The sequence below is a fragment of the Amblyomma americanum genome, chromosome 4 (genome assembly GCF_052857255.1).
Source record: "Amblyomma americanum isolate KBUSLIRL-KWMA chromosome 4, ASM5285725v1, whole genome shotgun sequence".
NCBI classification, from domain to species: domain Eukaryota; kingdom Metazoa; phylum Arthropoda; class Arachnida; order Ixodida; family Ixodidae; genus Amblyomma; species Amblyomma americanum.
The window spans coordinates 102,143,223-102,161,208 of NC_135500.1; positions in this window are offsets into that span (position 1 = coordinate 102,143,223).

Genomic DNA, 17,986 nt, shown 5'->3' on the forward strand with positions numbered 1-17,986 from the left:
GAAGAGAGAGCGAGTATTTATTGTGGATAAGCTAGAGACCAGTTCTGATACAGGAGGCGAACTTGTCGCCCTATAGAGTCAGTGGAAATTTTGGATTCACTGGAACTTTCGGCTACCTATTGTGTCCTTTCAACCACTCCCATCTTATACAGTTAAAAACGCATCTTCCCTCTTCCTTTTCGAACAAGAATGCGGCAATGTGAACAAGGGTTTTCCTTTTAAAATATATGTGCTATATTGCAGAGGGTGCTACTATATATTCTGCAAGTTGTCAACTGCCCACATGCGGATACCAGTAATACCCCTGCCACGCGGAAAATTTAATGCAATTCCCATCGAATGACATTCGCAACTAATGCCAGTAATCTGCTGCTACACGGGAACATTTAATGTCATTCCCATTCAATGACATTCGCCATCGAATGAGTTTGGGGAATTCATTCGCATTCGACCTCGAACCGAATGTGTACTCTGGACACCAGATACGGAACAGAAACAAGCGACGCAAAAAATAGCATGCGCACTGCCAAAGTTAAAATAATATTTATTTAGTTCTAAAGAAATATCGATTTTGGTGCGAACCTCTTTACACTAGAAGCTGTCGTGGATAGCTGTTACTCTCGATCCCAGCAGGAGCCAACGGCAGCGGCCGACCGTGAAGCAGGGCCTTTCTCGCGACCGTCGATCATTTTGGATTGCGTACGTGTTTCTTGCTGGTCGGCGCTCCACATTCGTTTAGCTCGCAGGTACTTAAAGATGTAACAGTGCACATCACCTTTTCAAAGTCATTTCCAAGCTCCGCGCGCCGCCGCGTCAGCCATTTTGTTAGTTTACATCTATCGGATTTGTGTATAGTGCTCTAGAAATATCTTCTAGTGGCACGAGCGGCAACCCGGAGGCGGGCCGGTTCACACAGACAACGCTAGATGGCGCTACTGCAACCTTTTCTAGTGCTGCTGCTGCTTCGTTGGCTGGGCGCCAGCGGCATCGCGCAGCTAACTTTTCAAGATACGGCTTTTAGGTTGTCACAGCCATTAACATGCGGCCGCTTAGCGATCTGTAATGTTTGTCGTATGGTTTTGCCGATCACCCGCTTTAAGAAATGCTTGCCCGCTTCAATGGCTCCGGTATTGCACCTGCTGCTCGCGTTTCGTTTACTCGTTTTATGGACTGGAATTTTCTCGACGAGTAAGTAGGACATGCTGGTGCATAGTTTGGATGCAAAAAGCGATAACACAGACCAAACGCACAAGATTATACGAGCCGCCCACATCCAGTCTTCACTCACTGCGCGTGTGTTTCATTTACAATACCACTTTCTGCATTCAAGTTTGACTCGCGCAGACTGCATATTTTCTTCCCCGCGAGAAATACAGCTAGGGCAGATAATATAGAAAACAAATTACCGCTAATTTCAGAAGTGAAGAAAATCCTTGCAGCTGTTTAATATCACCTCGTTATGGCTCCATGTCCTCAATTCAAAAGTGCTCTTTTGCATATATAAAAAACGGCATATACTAAAAAAATTACAATAAACTAAATTTTGTTACAACTTTTTTGCTTATGAGGGGCTAGAAAATAACTTTTTTTAGAACATACGAGTCAGAGGCCAAATAAGTGCCTACAGTTTCTTCGTTTATTAGGAGATATTTACAACCTAAAAACACTGTTCACAAGGCATCCCATATTATCTGAGGTGCACAGCAGAGCCTTGTTAGATCTATTCATGCTCACCACACAAATTAGACAGCCAAGTTATCCTACTAGCATCTGCTTAGTTTCGGGTGCTTTGATGCTAGGCGCCTTTTGCTATTGCTTTTGTTGATGCTCTTTGTAAAAAAATGCATGCGAGTTGTGATGTAAAATGCCATTAATGAGGCAGAAACAGCCTCGCATTGGTCAATGCACCAAGGCGAGAATCTTGTTTTGCATTTACGACACTCATAACATTCAATATGCTGTCAGCATGGAGCTCAAGCAAGTGGAAACATTTTTTGAAGGCCTTCTGCAGGCCTGCTACAAACTGGTACAGGAAACTGGATGGGTATAACAGGCCCCCATTATCATTCAGACGAGTGAACTGTGCCAAGTTCAAGTTCTGAGATTTTTCTCTGCGAATCAACAGCATACGGAGGCAGTTCTCGCAGCCTGTCTTCAAAATACACTTTCGTGCGACATAACCCGCTATATAAAATATAAGCCGGCTGTCGCTTGATGCCACAGCATATCCTGAGTGATGTGGGGATGCCCTCAACAGCACCGCCTCTGCTGCCTCTATGTTTCCTGCATCAAGGCACTTATAGACCAGTAGCTGGTTTCCAGCAGAAGTGCCTTGCCCAGCAGCATCTGGGCCTAACAACGCACTAAGAACGCCCGGTTCACAATTCCCTTTTGACACAGAACGTGCAAGGCTACTGAAGGCTAAAAAGTTTACAGTGACAAGAAACTGTTGTGGTGTCGGGTAGCGTGTTGCAGCCAGAAGATTGCCGCACAGTGCCAAAAAGGTGCTCCGCAGGGTCCTGGCTGGTCCTGCTGGTCAGGAGATACTTAAAACCCACTTCCTCTGAGAGGTACTTAAGTAATGATAGCACACTTGTCACAGTCACACGCAGCAGTGTTGCAGTTAACTGGCTCAGAAAGCCGCGCTGTCCTTTGGTGTGAAACTCCCATTCCTTAAGCAGCACCAGCATGGCTTGCAATTTGTCAACAGATGCGCTGTTTGGTCGCAGAACGTTAGCAGGGAACCGCGAGGTCATTATGTGAATGAGGTAACGAATTTTCCTGCAAAAATTACGATAAGAATGTGTATATCAAAACATTAGACCTCATAGCATGTTACCTTTTCTTTGAAGTAATATATTAATGAGCTAGTGCAAAATTCCAAGCAATTGTATAGAGAACTCACTCGAAAAAAGACAGTGTGGCTCCTGTGCTGCCGCAAGTTTCTTCAATTCTTTCTCTGTAGAGGTGCAGTTCATTAATGACCGTTTCGCGTAAAAGTTCAAAGGCAAGAGACACTCTCATCTTCTCAAAATTATTTGGAGTGGTGTGGCTGGCACTGATTCCGGGCATCACCTGTAATGTCACATTGCTTCCATCTAAAGCGACTGCTTTCCGCACTGCTTTCATTGAGACCTGCAATGCAAAAATATGCTACATTAGAGCACAGCTGTGAAGTAAGCAAATGTATCAAACACAGCCAGGTATCATCCCTAGAGGGAACATGCAAATGCCTGATTCCGCACTCCATCGAAACAGCGCAGCATATTCTGTTTGCATGCCCGGCGTTTGCTGACAAGTGAGCATATCAAGACTACTGTATGGAGTTGATCAACACTGTGAATGCTTACCCGGCCACCTGGCACCATATAGCACGAAGCGAGTGGACCGTTGCGCAGGCATTTGATGAGGTGCGGGAAGTCTCAGAGAACAAAAAGAAAGGCGACGCTTTGGGCTGACAGGATGCGGTGCGCTGCATTTGATGCTCATCAAGGATGCACTGGCACCGGTTAGCGTCCACATCCGGCGGTTCCATGTGGCCCCATCTGATGTTATAAAATCAACTTTTAGGCCTGCTTTTCCGGCTAAAATGACCGCTTCAATCAAGATCTTAGTAAGGAGGCTTCCTTTGACGTTCTCCTTGGTGGCAAAAGCAGCTGGAAGATGCGTCCATTTGCCTACACCAGGGACAAACATTACCACCTTTCCATGGTCACACACATCGTGCTTATCGTCATCTGAAGTAAATGGACCAAGGTCCACAAAACTTTCTACGTGACCAGCAGTTGTTACTGATAGATGCTCTGACAGCTTCATTTCATCTACAATGACGCCCCCATGCTTCTTAAATTCATCCACGCTTCCTGCTTTTTCGCTCAGCACATCAACAACTTCACTATTAAACCCAAATCCTGCCTTGTAGCACTTCAAGAACTTGCGGAGCGTTGTTTTGCTTGGTGGTGCCAGTATAGTTTCTCTTCTCAGTTGTTTATAGAGCCCTGCCCTTTTAATTTTGATGATAATGCACTCCAGAACCCATTAAGTTGAAAACATTATTCCTTTCTGGATTTTGCGTGAAGATGCCTTAAACATTTGAAGCACTGCCTCCCGTTGCTTTGAACGAAATGTAGAAACTTTGGCTGTAAACTCCTCTTAAGCAATTGTTCGGTTCTTGGCTTCCATTTCTGCAAGTCTCGGTTCCCTGGCAGTGACATGGCTTCTGAGGTGCACTGCTTTCCGTTTTTGAAGCTTAAGCCGGTGAGAAAGAGCTCCTTTTGCTGGCGCAGGCATTTTTTGGCGTAATGTCACACACTTCCTAGTTAACACCGCCTTCCGAACCGACTTGCATTCAGTACAGACAGCTCCTGCAAATGAATATGGAACGGCTGTAAAAACTAATACTTAAAAGGAAACTTCAGAATGCAACATATTTTAGGGCAATAGACATAACAACTTACCTTCAGCACGAACTTTTGCCAAGGATTTCCTGCTAAAGACAGCATGCCCAATCAACGTAGCTGAAGCCCGCAAATTCTCAGTTAAATATTGCGACATTTCACTGAAATCAAGTGTCGACATGGCTCCCTTGCAGATGCAGATTTTGTCAGTTTCCTAGAGCACACTGTTCGCTTCAGAAAGGGACTGGACAATCCTATCTTCGCACAAGACACCTCGGACATATGTCTGGGCGCGCACTTCGTCATCAAGAGCACTGAAACAGAAAGCCTTCTCGTGAATTATTTCAAGCCTTGCCTCACATCGAATTGTAGTAGTGGCAAATACGACGCCTACATGATCACCAGTATAATCATCAGGCTCAAGACGACACCACTGTTTCTATGAAACATGTAATTCCACAACGCCACAATTAAAAAAACCTGTGCATCTTGGTTTCTCTCGCTGTTGGCTTATCTCTCTCTCTCTCACGCACACACACACACACACGCACACACACACACACACACACACACACACACACACACGCACACGCACGCACGCACACACACGTGCGCACACACACGCATACACACGCACGCACGCACACACTCACACGCACAGACAGACAGACAGACAGACAGACAGACAGACAGACAGACAGACAGACAGACAGACAGACAGACAGACAGACAGACAGAGACAGACAGACAGACAGACAGACAGAGAGGGAGATGGACGGACTGACGGACGGACGTCTAGGGAGAGGCACGTTATCCTCTGCTCATTTGATAAATGTACCCCTGTAATTTTTTGGGCTGCTGTGCTGTCATTGGTTACTGGACTCATGGGGGAATCTGACGGGTTCTGTAGTTTTTTTTGGGTCTAGATTTTTCATGGCATGTCAGCAATGAACAGTTTGCGCTATATACCGATTATGTTCAGGACGATAGGAAGATCTTTGCAGAAGCTTTCTTGTGGCGAATTTTGAGACTTGACCTGCCGGTTAACTTTGCCAGTTTGCCAGTGAGTCGTTGGAAGACATGTAGTCGGCAACAAGTATGATGTGGGCAGAAATATGAAATGCACAGATGTCACCCAAGCGTGGCTGGCACAGAATTTGCGCAGCAGGTATTGACTGCACTCGATAACAATCCCCAGAATATGTGTCCTGACCGCAGAGGTGTAGCTGATGATTTCGGCGGGATCACGTCTCCTGCGCACTGCGAGAGTGACCGCGCGGCCCACCCGATGATGACAAAGGATATTAGGGGCGGCTGCGAGCGCTGAGTCAATACCTGATCGCCGGTGAGTGTGTGCCGTGCCTACGATAGTACACTACCACTGACGCCAGCGTCGCGTAACTCAGGGAAAGATATCACAGCTGTGACTGTGAAATTTGTAACCTTTCAAGTCACTGGAAGGGCCTTGAAGGAGTAGCGTATCACATTCTAGAGCGGGACACAGATTCTTTTAGCCGCATTCCTTGAGTCGGTGTCGGCCTATTTATACACGTGTGCAGCGTGGTGTTCGTCCGATTTTCTTCTCTGCCTTGGCGATTGGCCGAGCGCTTCTGTACTGAAGCGTCAAGCCCGAGTCAGGGGTTGAAGACTCCGGCCATGTTCGATTTCAATCACATAAGCTCATCTGGCGACTGGAGGAGAACCGATACGTAAAACTGAATGATTCCTGCCCACGGAGGCACCGCGAAGAGGCTGTGGCGGTGGTCAAGTGGTCTGAGCGACCGGGATGCGAAGCTGCTCTTGTTTTTTTTTTTTCGACGGTGGTGGTTCGAACACGGCCCAGGGATGAAGTTTTTTCGTTTGGATATCGCTTTCACGACGATGATACGGCACTCTAGTTGGCTTTCATTCGACTGCTATGGGAGGAATTGGGGCTGACGTCTCTATTTGCCGAACAGCGGTGTATATGAAAGTTTCTCCTGCTGCGGATGCATTTCAAATTTTCAAAAACGCTTACCTGCCTTCGAATAATCGGGACCCATTATCACGTGCACCACTAGTGCCCCGGAGCACGTCGAGCAGCATGGTTGTATAAGGCATGAAACGAAAGGTATGAAGATGATAATGACCGATGTCCTTTCATATTGCATTACTGCCGCATGCGTCGCCACTTGTAGCAGTAAGCATTGCATCACCATGCGTTGCGAATACGGCGACATACACTCCCTCGTGTGGCGGGGCCTGTGTAGCGGAATCTAGTTTTTCCATGTAGTCTCTAGCAAGGGCTGTTGATATGTGGAGATAACTGTTACGCTCCATCATTTCATCCCTGCTGCGAAGTACGAGCGATCAACGTTCACTTGAGTGCAGCAGGAGGCGTTTATAAATATTTTTCTCGTATATAAGTGCATATCGAACAGAAATCCGGTTCAGCTTTGGCGCCGACATCACGGCGATGTTGAAAGCATGTTCAACTGAGCTGGACAACAATTGGAGCGAAAGGAATCTCACAACAGGAAAAAAATCACTCATAGCATGTGATCGCAGTCGCTAAACAACACCTTAAATTGTACAGTTGAGAGCACGCCCAATTTTCTACCCAAGCTAATTACGGAAGCATTCCTCTTCTTAGCGGCCATCCTCCAACAACTGAGACGGCTTACTTATTTCGATAAACACTTTAAGTATTCTCCTCTATAATTGAATCTCTTAGCCGAGTGCGCGAATCCGTACTACATATTACACCTCACATCGCTGTTCAACGTTCACGGCACCATCTGGGAGGAAAAATGGTTTATTGCACGAGAAGACGCGTGCAAAAAATATAAACAAATAGGATGGTGATTACTGCCGTAACGTGATATATTACCTAATTTATCCTTGACGAAAGCTCAATATGCGAGACGTGCGCTTGTGCTCTACTTTGGTCGTGTATCTGGTTGGGGTCGTAACTACGAAGATTTGAGTTAAACGTGAAGCATTCATAGTGAGGCAATTTTTTAAGACAAGCGAAGTGCGCTAAAGATTCGTTAGTTGGTTTCTGGCGTTTATTATTTTTCTTAATTAGTTGAATAATCTGGAATGCTGCAAATAATCTGGATCTGGCTTCGACTACCTTAAAAATAAAAAAGCTCATGTGTGATGCACCAGCGGAAGTTTGATACCGTTTGATACAGTTTTTAACGTCCAGGTTGCCTTGCTGTCTAAGAAGGAGTTGCCTATTTTTGTTTTTGAGGTGCGTTGTCGTCTAGTCGCGCTCTAATTATGCATGTGCAGAAAGAGAAACGCTCTCCTGAAATCAACGGAAGCTTCATAATGCAGATTTTCCCCAAGTTCAGTATCTTGAGAGGCAATATCCGGGCTCCCGTTCAGCAGTTTTGCATACGTAGGCCTTATATGGCTTAAGCAGGGCGCACATCGCGCTGAAGAAGTCGTGCGTGACCAATACTTTCATTGTCTACTTGTGGACGCCATTGAATTCAACCCATGGCTCGTAATCGATGGTCGGATGGTGTCCCCTCCGTGTCTTCTGGCCCATCTCGTAAAACAGCTGCTTGCCTTCGGGTCCCTGGCTGCACCTGTCCAGCACTGGCCAGTCGGTGCCCACTTTCCGCGCGCAAGGCTGGCCTGCCTTGGTGGGGTCGTCTTCCGAAAGGATGCATGCGATGAAATGCAGTAGCAGCGTGGGAGGGTGGACGTATTTACATGCGCACATCTGGACCTCTTCAGCGTAGCATTCCTCAGGGCCGTGCTGACACGCAAAAATGACGGTACCGTTGACAACTTTGATGTGGGCATTGCCGAATATCAAGAGGTGGAGGGTGTGATAGTCTTCCAGCCGGTAGTAAGTGGGACGCAGTTGATTCAGGATGAATCTTAGACAACCCTCGCAGAGACCTTCGTAAAAAAACGTTATTTTGGCACAAGCTCCTCCTCCTCCTGACCCATTGAGAGGCTTTGACGGAGTGTATGCACAAGTGAGGACAACGGTTGAAGCGAGGGCAACGGCTGAAGCGATGACCATGACATGCAAGGACTGCATTTCTGCTGTGTTGAAAACCCTGCGAAGCACGAACGCTTACTTGGTGACTGTGCGTTCCGACTGCTGACGGATGGTCTAAAATGCTTTCTTCAGCTTGGCTTATATAGACGCTGGCTATCTGAGCTGATGCATAAGGCGGATACGTTGTCAGGCCGTCTTGTTTGGATAAGATGGAGCGTTCTCCCATGAGAAGAGAACAGGCATTGAACCGCTTATCTTCTTTGCGCTACATGTTCAGCTTATTTGTTACTCCATATATTTCTGAACTCTATTTTTTTTCCTGCACATAATCACATCATCAAAATCTGCGCCACTTAAGCGCCGTTTGGCATGTATGCGACATAGGCGGCCTTTGATGTTTGGCTGTAAAGGAGCATAGTCTGACAGAATACTTTATACATACGCAAAATATCAGACAAGCACCTTTAGGCTCCGATTACTTGCGGAAAAAACAATAATTTAATTAGCATACAATGTGAGTATAGCCATCTAATCCTTCCGACAGACCTGTGACCTAACTTTAGAATCACCTAAAGAGACAATGAAAATGATATAAGATTCAGCATACCTTTGTTGGTCAATAAGCATGAACGCTGAAAGCATCTGAAAGAATTGAAGCAGCTGTTGCCACCACTAGGCAAGCGCAAAACAAAATTATAACATGTATACTTTACAGGTACCGTGTAATCTTAATATTTAGAGGCCGAAAGGCATCAGTAGTCAAACGTTAAGGTTAGAACAGCAAAGAACAGAAAACACGAAATTTCTCGAACTTTTTAATTGAGCAGTGCAGTTCTAGACATTCTCAAACAATTCATCTTTACAATTTGCTTGCTGTTTGAAATGATTCAACGCTAATGTATTAATCCTAAAAAATTCGAGGTATTGTGTACCCGATTGTTTTTTGCTTTAGCTATTAAACCTACTGTCTTAGTAGTGCCCTGTATAGAAAATGTAATCTATTTACTGCTTCAAAGACAAGGTACTAAATTTTTTACCAACTTGTATCTGACATAATCGTTGGCGTCTTCTTTGTTTTCCAAATTTCTGACACATTTAGAAAATATAGGGTTTAATTGTTTCATTACCATGGCGGCACAAAGCCGATATAATGTACCGTACTTAGTACCGATTCTCCGAGTGCACACTACTATATTTTTCGTTGTCAGTTGTCTATTAACAGCTTGCATTTATCGGTTGCATGCCTGAAATATTAATAATAATAATATTAACAATAATAATAATAATAATAATAATAATAAATATTGCCACAACATATTGCGATGGATGGATGGATGGATGGATGGATGGATGGATGGATGGATGGATGGATGGATGGATGGATGGATGGATGGATGGATGGATGGATGGATGGATGGATGGATGGATGGATGGATGGATGGATGGATGGATGGATGGATGGATGGATGGATGGATGGATGGACGGACAGACGGACGGATGGATGGAGGGTTAAGGCTTAACCCTTTAAATCGCGCGGTGGTTCAAGCCACCTAGCCATGACTTGGGAAATTTTACTCGTCTTAATTTTAGCCACCAATAAGGTAACCTTCGCTTGGTTACTTTTACTCACAAACAAATCTACAACTCATTCACTGTCATTAAAACGCAATGCTTTGAATAAATCAGCGCCTCTGCGCAGTTGCCTCCTCCTCTTCACAAGCGCCGCACAATGTGTCTATCTCGTGGTACCTGAATCTATATGTCTTAATCCGCAAAACTCGCATCCTCTATGGCCTCAATCTGCAAGGAGCTTCCCCTAAAATTATTATAGATTTTTATTTCGCGATTTCCCGCTTAAATATCCTGTATGTTCCCAGTGCCGATTTCGTCAGCATCCCTGTTTTCCACAGAGGTCTCGCTGTTTCTTAACCTTTTTCTTGATCGATAATTGCTCATTTCTCCCTCTACAGCTGTCCATATATTTTGCTGTCAAATTTCTAGTTCGCTTTTTCCTTTTCGTGCCAACATTCCTTATGTACAGGTAGCTTAAAAATTTCCTAGCTCACTACTTTTCCTCCACCTTTCTCAATCGCTCCTGAAATGGTACCTTAGTGCTGGCTTCTCTGCTCTCGAACGACGACCATCCCATATCACACTTTACGCCCTGATTTGGTGCATTGCCATTTGTTCCCAAAGCTAGCCTCCCTACGGCGCTTTGCGTGATTTATAACCTTATTTGAACATCTGATCTCATGCACAGGGCCGCATTGCCGAAAGTCATACTAGGAACCATCACCACTTTCCGGATACTTCCTACCACTTCATACCTATTGTAATTCCACAGTGCCCTATTTTTCATTAGAGCTGTATCTATACTAACTTTATTCATTAAATATTTTTCATGCTCTGTCAGATACTCAGCACCGTTATTTGTCCACACCCCAAGAAACTTATACTCATTTACTACTTCTAGCGTGAACTCCTGCATTCAATGCTCATCGCTCTCATCATTAAATACCATGACTGCAGATTTTTCCTCACAAGACTTTAAACCTAATTCATCTCTCTCTGTACCACAAATGTCTATCAGCTTTTGCTAATCTTTCTTGTTGTCATTCATTTAAACTATGTTATCCGCGTAAAATAGTCCCACATAAGTCCTCCACACCGGTACATTAGTCCCGGTTTGATGTCAGCTACAGCAGCGACACCGGCGGCTATTACCCAGCTATCTCGACTTCGACCTTTCACCTTGACCTTATGGACCTTATGGAAAGAATGCATTGAAAGCTCCGGTTAAATAGCGTTTTAAAACTCGGCTGGTGTTTCAACAGACAGCTTCATGTCCTTGCTGGAATTTTATTTGCAAGCCACCTTTATCTCTTTTAAAGACAGTTTTTACATTCAAAGAGAAGGCATCTGCATTGACTGCTGTGTCGCCCCGGTCCTCTGCGAAATATTTTAGCTGCTATTGACCGTACCCTGACTCTAGAGCTTACTAACCACGGTGTTCTTAAATGTTATAAATATGTTGACGATTTTTAATCGTTTTTTCTAACCAGAAAACGGTGACCTGCACTGACTCAGTTAGCAGTGTTGTAACTCTTTTTGGACAATATGGCCAAGGTTTGGACACCCAACTAACGGTTCTTTGCAGTTTTTAGATATTAACTTGCAGTTTGGCTTGAATCATGTCTGTTGGAAATATGCTCCTAAAGCACAGAAAGCACTTCTTCTATTTGATTCTGCTCACTCGAAGATTGTGAAAAGAGCAATTGCAATCTCAGGCTTAGAATATGCATTAAACAAACCATGCCATGATGAAATGCGTTCCAGCTTTCACAATCAGATCAGCAGGCTGCTTTCAGCCGGGTTCCCCTGCTCGTTCCTCCCTGCGGTAGCCGAGCACCTTTTGCAGAAGGCAAAGAAAGGCAAGTGCAGCTGTGTCCCTGAGCGCATGCGTAGTACAAAGCCGACGGTGGTGCCATATATGCACAAAGTCTCCCACTATATAAAAAGTGGCAAACAGGCATGGCGTTCCGGTGGTATTTTCTGCCCCAAAAAGCTCGCTGGGTTATGCTCCGGGATCACCAAGGATGGAAGTCCACGAAGCTCATGCACAATCAAACATGCTGTACAGTTTGCGAAATGTGCCACTGGCGTGGTATACCAAATCCCGCTGAAATGTGGACGTGTGTTTGTGGGCCAAACTGGACGCTGCATCAATCAACGAGCAGGGGAGCATGCTCTTTTTATGCAAAAAAAGAGAAGGGGCGAACGTGCCCGCACATTGCATTTCATGCCTTGGTTGTGAGCCGATTCTAAAAGATATCAAGATTCTGGGCAAAAGCAAAAACAAAAAAGCCCACGAACTTTTGGAGGCATTTTATATGAGAGAAAAAGGTGTTACTGTGTTCGTCCTGTGTTCGTCTCGTTGTGTGCGCAACGCCATACCAAGAAAACTTATGGACTGCCTTGGTGTACAACTTGACTACCACCAGTTATGCTGATCGTTTGACCTCAAGCGATATTCAAGGTCAAACCCCGCTTACGGCTCCAAAAACTGGCTTAGTGAAGCTAAACCAGCGCCCGGGAAGAAGACGGCGCCTCCACCGCCCAGCGGCAGAGACACTGGCCATTTCCCGGCCCTCAAGACAATTGGCGCTGCCGACGCCCGGGCATCAGCGCCTCAACACCACAAACAGGTGAGCAGCTGGGCTGAGATCGCCTCCTCTTCCTCCCATCCCTCACCCTCCCCCGTAACCGTCTCCGCACTCGACGCGGAATACAAAAAACAGATAGACGTGCTCCGGGCACAGAATGAGCTTTTGCTCAACAAAATTCAAAATTTAGAATCAAAATTGGCGTCCGCCGCACCGAGCCCGCAGAACTCGGACGCAGTGGAGAGCGACGCGGAGATCTCGCCTGCCCTCGTGACAGCCATCTCTGCGATGGAGGAGCGCTTAACCTCTAAATTGCGATATATGATCGAGACCGCCATGGACCAGATCTTGACAAAGGTCAAATCTGCCGTCCCCGGGGTGGTCTCAAAACACATCTCGGACAACCCCCGCCTCCTCCGTCGGACGGGACCCATTAGGGACGTATCCCGCCCTTCAAAATTCACCCGTCTGATTATTGATTCGGGCAATGAGGACAACTGCCCCGCTCCTTCCGTCATCACCCCCTTGATGGCGCAAGTAGCTGGCTCTGAGGCAGCCAATCCCTCCTCCTCCCCCCCAAGAATTTTAAATCATGGCGAGACACCTTAATCAAAGGATTTCCGCCATCTCCAATTCGGCCATGTCAACTTCAATAACACAGTGGAGCTGTAGAGGCTTTAAGGACCGCACTAAGCGGGCCAATTTCCGCCTCTACCTTGAAAATTTCGAGTCCTTACCAGCCGTGGTTTCCCTCCATGAGCCAGGCCTGGGCGCCACAATTTCAAATTACACGACGTTCCAACAGAATCCCGCGTCTTGTCTTCTTGTCCACAAAGACTACACAGCAAATCTAGTGGATCTCGACCTCCCACTAGAGTACTCTTATATAATGCTGACCCTCCTACCAGTCCGCCGCAGGGACCCACCGTTGCATATACTCAACGTGTACTGCTCTCCCAAACTAAGCGAGTGACTTTTGCGGACCTCTTAAGCCGCGCGCTAAGAGTAGCGGGCCGCGATCCCCTCCTTATTGTGGGCGACTTTAACGCTCCCAGTCAGCAATGGGGGTATCGCAAGGAGGAGTCACGCGGGCGTAAGCTGGCGGAGCTTGCGTCCACGTTGGGCCTCACCCTCCACACGGACCTTGTCCACCCAACCCGGCTAGGAAATTCCGTGACACGGGATACGTGTCCGGACTTAACCTTCACTCGCAACATACAACACGAAGACTGGCTCAACACCGAGGAGACCCTCGGTAGCGACCACTGCATCATTAACACTACACTACGCACACGCCCCTCAAGCGTCCCAGAACACAAGCCCATATCCCAGATTGGACGAAATTCAGGCAAAATTTTAACTCACTTGATAATACACCCATTTCCGCGCAAGGCTACACAGCATGGTCCCAACAGCTGCTGGCACACCTTTCCTCGCATGAAACACACATCCAGCTCTCAGAGGCGGTCACGGACGTGGATAACCACCTTCTACACCTCTGGGAAGCCCGTCGCAGCCTCGTCCGCCGTTGGCGACGCCAGAAACACAACAGAAAGCTTAAAGCTCGAATTGCCGAGCTTACCCAGAAAGCGGCAGAGTACGCGGCCCAACTCGCCGACTCCAACTGGGTAGATAGATGCAACACGGCCGCGCGACAAATGTCCAGCCGAAACACTTGGCGTCTCTTTCGAGCCCTACTCGACCCAACCCAAACTCGAACCGAAACACAAAAACATTTGCAGCGAGCCATGCACCATTTTCCTGGCAACACGACTCAACTGGCACAGAAACTTCGGGACCAGTATCTGTGTACAGCCCAAGACCCCCGTGGATCTGCGTACTCTTATGCAGGCAGAGAGAACACGGAGCTGAATCAACCTTTCCAGCTCCATGATCTGCGGGCGGCTCTCGCCAAAATGAAACGGGGCACTGCGCCAGGACGGGATAAGGTCACCGTCAAGCTTTTGACGAACCTGCCCGACTTGGCATACCAGTCCCTCCTGGAATACGTCAATGCGATTTGGCGCGGGGACACCCCCCTGCCAATCGAATGGAAAACGTCTTTGGTGACTTTTATTCCTAAAGCTGGCAAACCAATTGACACAGATAACCTCCGCCCCATCTCTCTCACCTCATGTGTGGGCAAACTAATGGAGACGATGGTGCGGGATCGGTTATCTACATATCTTGAACACAAACAAGTCTTTGCGAGCACCATGTTCGGATTCCGCCCAAACAGATCCGCACAGGATGTCTTCCTTCAACTCAATCGGGAAGTCCTTGACCCCCTCGAATGCCCCCATAATGACCGGGTAGTACTCGCCCTGGATCTTAAAGGGGCATTTGACAATGTAACACATGAGATCATACTCACTAACCTAAGTCACACCGACTGTGGCCTCAACACATTCCAATACATAAGCCAATTTTTAATGGATCGTCAATCCTACATTCAAATTCAAGATAGAGACCATGGTCCTTACCTACTCGGCACGCGGGGAGCCCCTCAAGGCGCGGTACTTTCCCCGCTGCTCTTTAATCTGGCCATGATGCACCTGCCGGCCCAGCTGAGTGGTGTCGCCGGCGTGCAGCACGCCCTGTACGCCGATGACATCACTCTGTGGGTCACACAGGGCAGCACAGGAGACATTGAAACCAGCCTGCAAACAGCGGCGACGATAGTAGACCGCTACGCCCGCCGCTGCGGTCTTCAATGTTCCCCTCAAAAATCGAAATTTGTGCACCTCCGCCCCTCACAGAAGTGCACAACTAAAATATCTCTCTCTCTTGAGAGCAGTCGTATACGCGAAAGTGATGAGATACGGGTACTCGGACTCTACATCCACAAACACAGGCGGCCAGACACTACATTGGCCAAACTCCGTAAGGTGGGGGACCAGGTGGGCCGCATGGTCCGCCGGGTTTCCAACAAACGCGGAGGGTTACGAAGTAAGGATGCCTTGAGGCTGGCAAACGCCTTCGTAACTAGTCGAATTCTCTATTCGACTCCTTATCTCCACCTACGGAAACAAGAGGAGGACGCCCTTGAGGTCATCCTTCGCAAAATTGTTAAACGTGCCCTTGACCTCCCCATCACTACTTCAAACAGCCGGCTTATGGCTCTTGGGGTGGTGAACACTTTCCGGGAGCTCCGGGAGGCGCACCTTACAAACCAGTACACGCGCCTGTCGCTAACGGAGACGGGTCGCCGCCTTCTTGCTCGACTCCATATCCAACACACCCCTCCAATGGAAGACAGGTTTCGCATCCCGGAACTATGGAGACGTGCCCTCCACGTGCGGCCTCTTCCAGCAAACATGTCACACGAAGACCATAATGGTCGGCGCCTGGCACGAGCGGAAGCGCTAGCCCGATATTATGGCAACAAAACAGGTGTCTACTACGTGGACGCCTCCGGCCCTCACCACGGGGGATGGTACACGGCCGCGGTAGTTCACAACAGCAACACAGTTAACGGCCTAACTTTCAGAGCCCGCAGTGTAACACAAGCAGAAGAGGTCGCGATTGCTCTCGCGGCCTCACATTCCAATTCAAAATACATAATCACCGACTCGCGAGGGGCCTGTCGGAACGTCGAACAAGGCTGCACTCCCTTCCTAGCCTATCGAATATACCAAAATTGCATACGGGATACGGACCCCGCACACCGTTACCTCATATGGGCCCCTGCTCATCAGGGGTTGGCAGGAAACGAGGCAGCAGACGCAGCCGCCCGCGCGCTCTCTCACCGGGCTGTTTTCTCCTCCCCATCCGCTCATGAACCCGATTTTAATCCGGTCTATACATTCAAAGATATTACAACATATTATCAAAATGGTCATCGCCTTTACCCTAGTCCATGTAAAGGCCTGAAGAAGGCGGATGAGCGGCTCCTTCTCCGCCTTCTCACCAATACATTGCTGTGCCCGGCAGCGCTAAAACATTTTGACCCCTCCTTTAGTGGCAGCTGCCCACACTGTAGTGCAGTGTCCTCTGACACCTATCACATGGTTTGGGCCTGCCCCTCCAACCCCGCTATTCCCCCCATCCCCAACCCTACCCGGGAGGACTGGGAGGCGACCCTGCTCGGCTGCCACGACTTACAGGCCCAACAAGCCTTAGTCGGGCGCGCCCGGGCGGCGGCAACCGCCACTGGGGTCCCATACTAGGGACCTCCACCTAGTGCTTGTACGGATCGGTCCCTTACGGGCTGATCCAAACATACCTCCTATTCATCCGTAATAAATGTTTTCACCACCACCACCTTCAAAACATTTCAACACCACCACCACCACGGGCTGCAGTGACGCTGCTCCCTGAATTGGCCCTTGTGGGCCGACGTTGTGATTGTGATTTTAGAGGAAAGGAAAGGCGCAGTAAGTGTCTGAAATGCTCGTGGGCACCTCAACCATGCCGAGAGGGAATGAATGAACGAATGATTGAATGAACGAAAACTTTATTGTCTACCGAGAAGGTTGCCCCCAAATCCCCAGTCGCAGCACGCAATCCTTGGACGCGGGCCGGGGATGATCCACAGAATATTGCTTCTTCAAGGCCTCATCCGCCAGGCGGGTGACTTGATGTTGGATGGCGGGGTCCTAGCTACGCAGAGAAGCTTCGCAGACTTATGTTGAAGCCGGCGCCCGGGGAATCAGCGCATTAACAAGTTATGTGATGAAGTGTACCCGTTGGACCGCAGTCTTATACATTGAATCTTCTTAACCCCGGTGGGTGTCAGATAGACCCAGACTGGGCATATAAAATTTCCAGCTTGTAACTGCCTCCAAATGCGTGCCTCATTCTTGGAGACATACCGATCTTCGGGTTGAGAGAGAGAGAGAAGTTGTTGCCAGGAAGAAAAGGAAAGTGCACAGGCCTGGCCGCTGGCTCAAGCTGAGCCACAATCGTTACCACGTGCAGATAGTAGGAGAGTTGAAAGATGGGATAGTAAAGACGCGCTAAAGACAAGGCCAATCTCGGAGGCAGTGCAATACCGGGCCAACCGGTGGCGGGAATGAAGCATCCTTCAAACTCTCCACCACATTTCCAAAAATAGCGAGAGAGAGAGAAGGAGAGGGCGAACGGTGCTCGAAACCGGGTCGCCGGGCCCCTCGGCCGTCGGGTGATCCAATTGGACGCGTAACAGATACTCTTCGGGTTGAAATATCCTTCTGTATAATTTATAGTTATCGGTAGTTTCGTGGTATATATAGATAAAATCTTTCATACCCTTGCACTCGGGCTGTTCTACTGCCACTCGATAGGTGAGATCTCTAGCAAGCGCGCGTGCCGCTACGTGTGGAAGCATCAGTATTCAAACGTGAAGATTATGCAAAGAAAGTACAGTAAATGCGAAAATTCTCGATCATTTATAAATGAACAAAACAATATTTTTGAAATTTTCGAATCAAATTATCTTCAA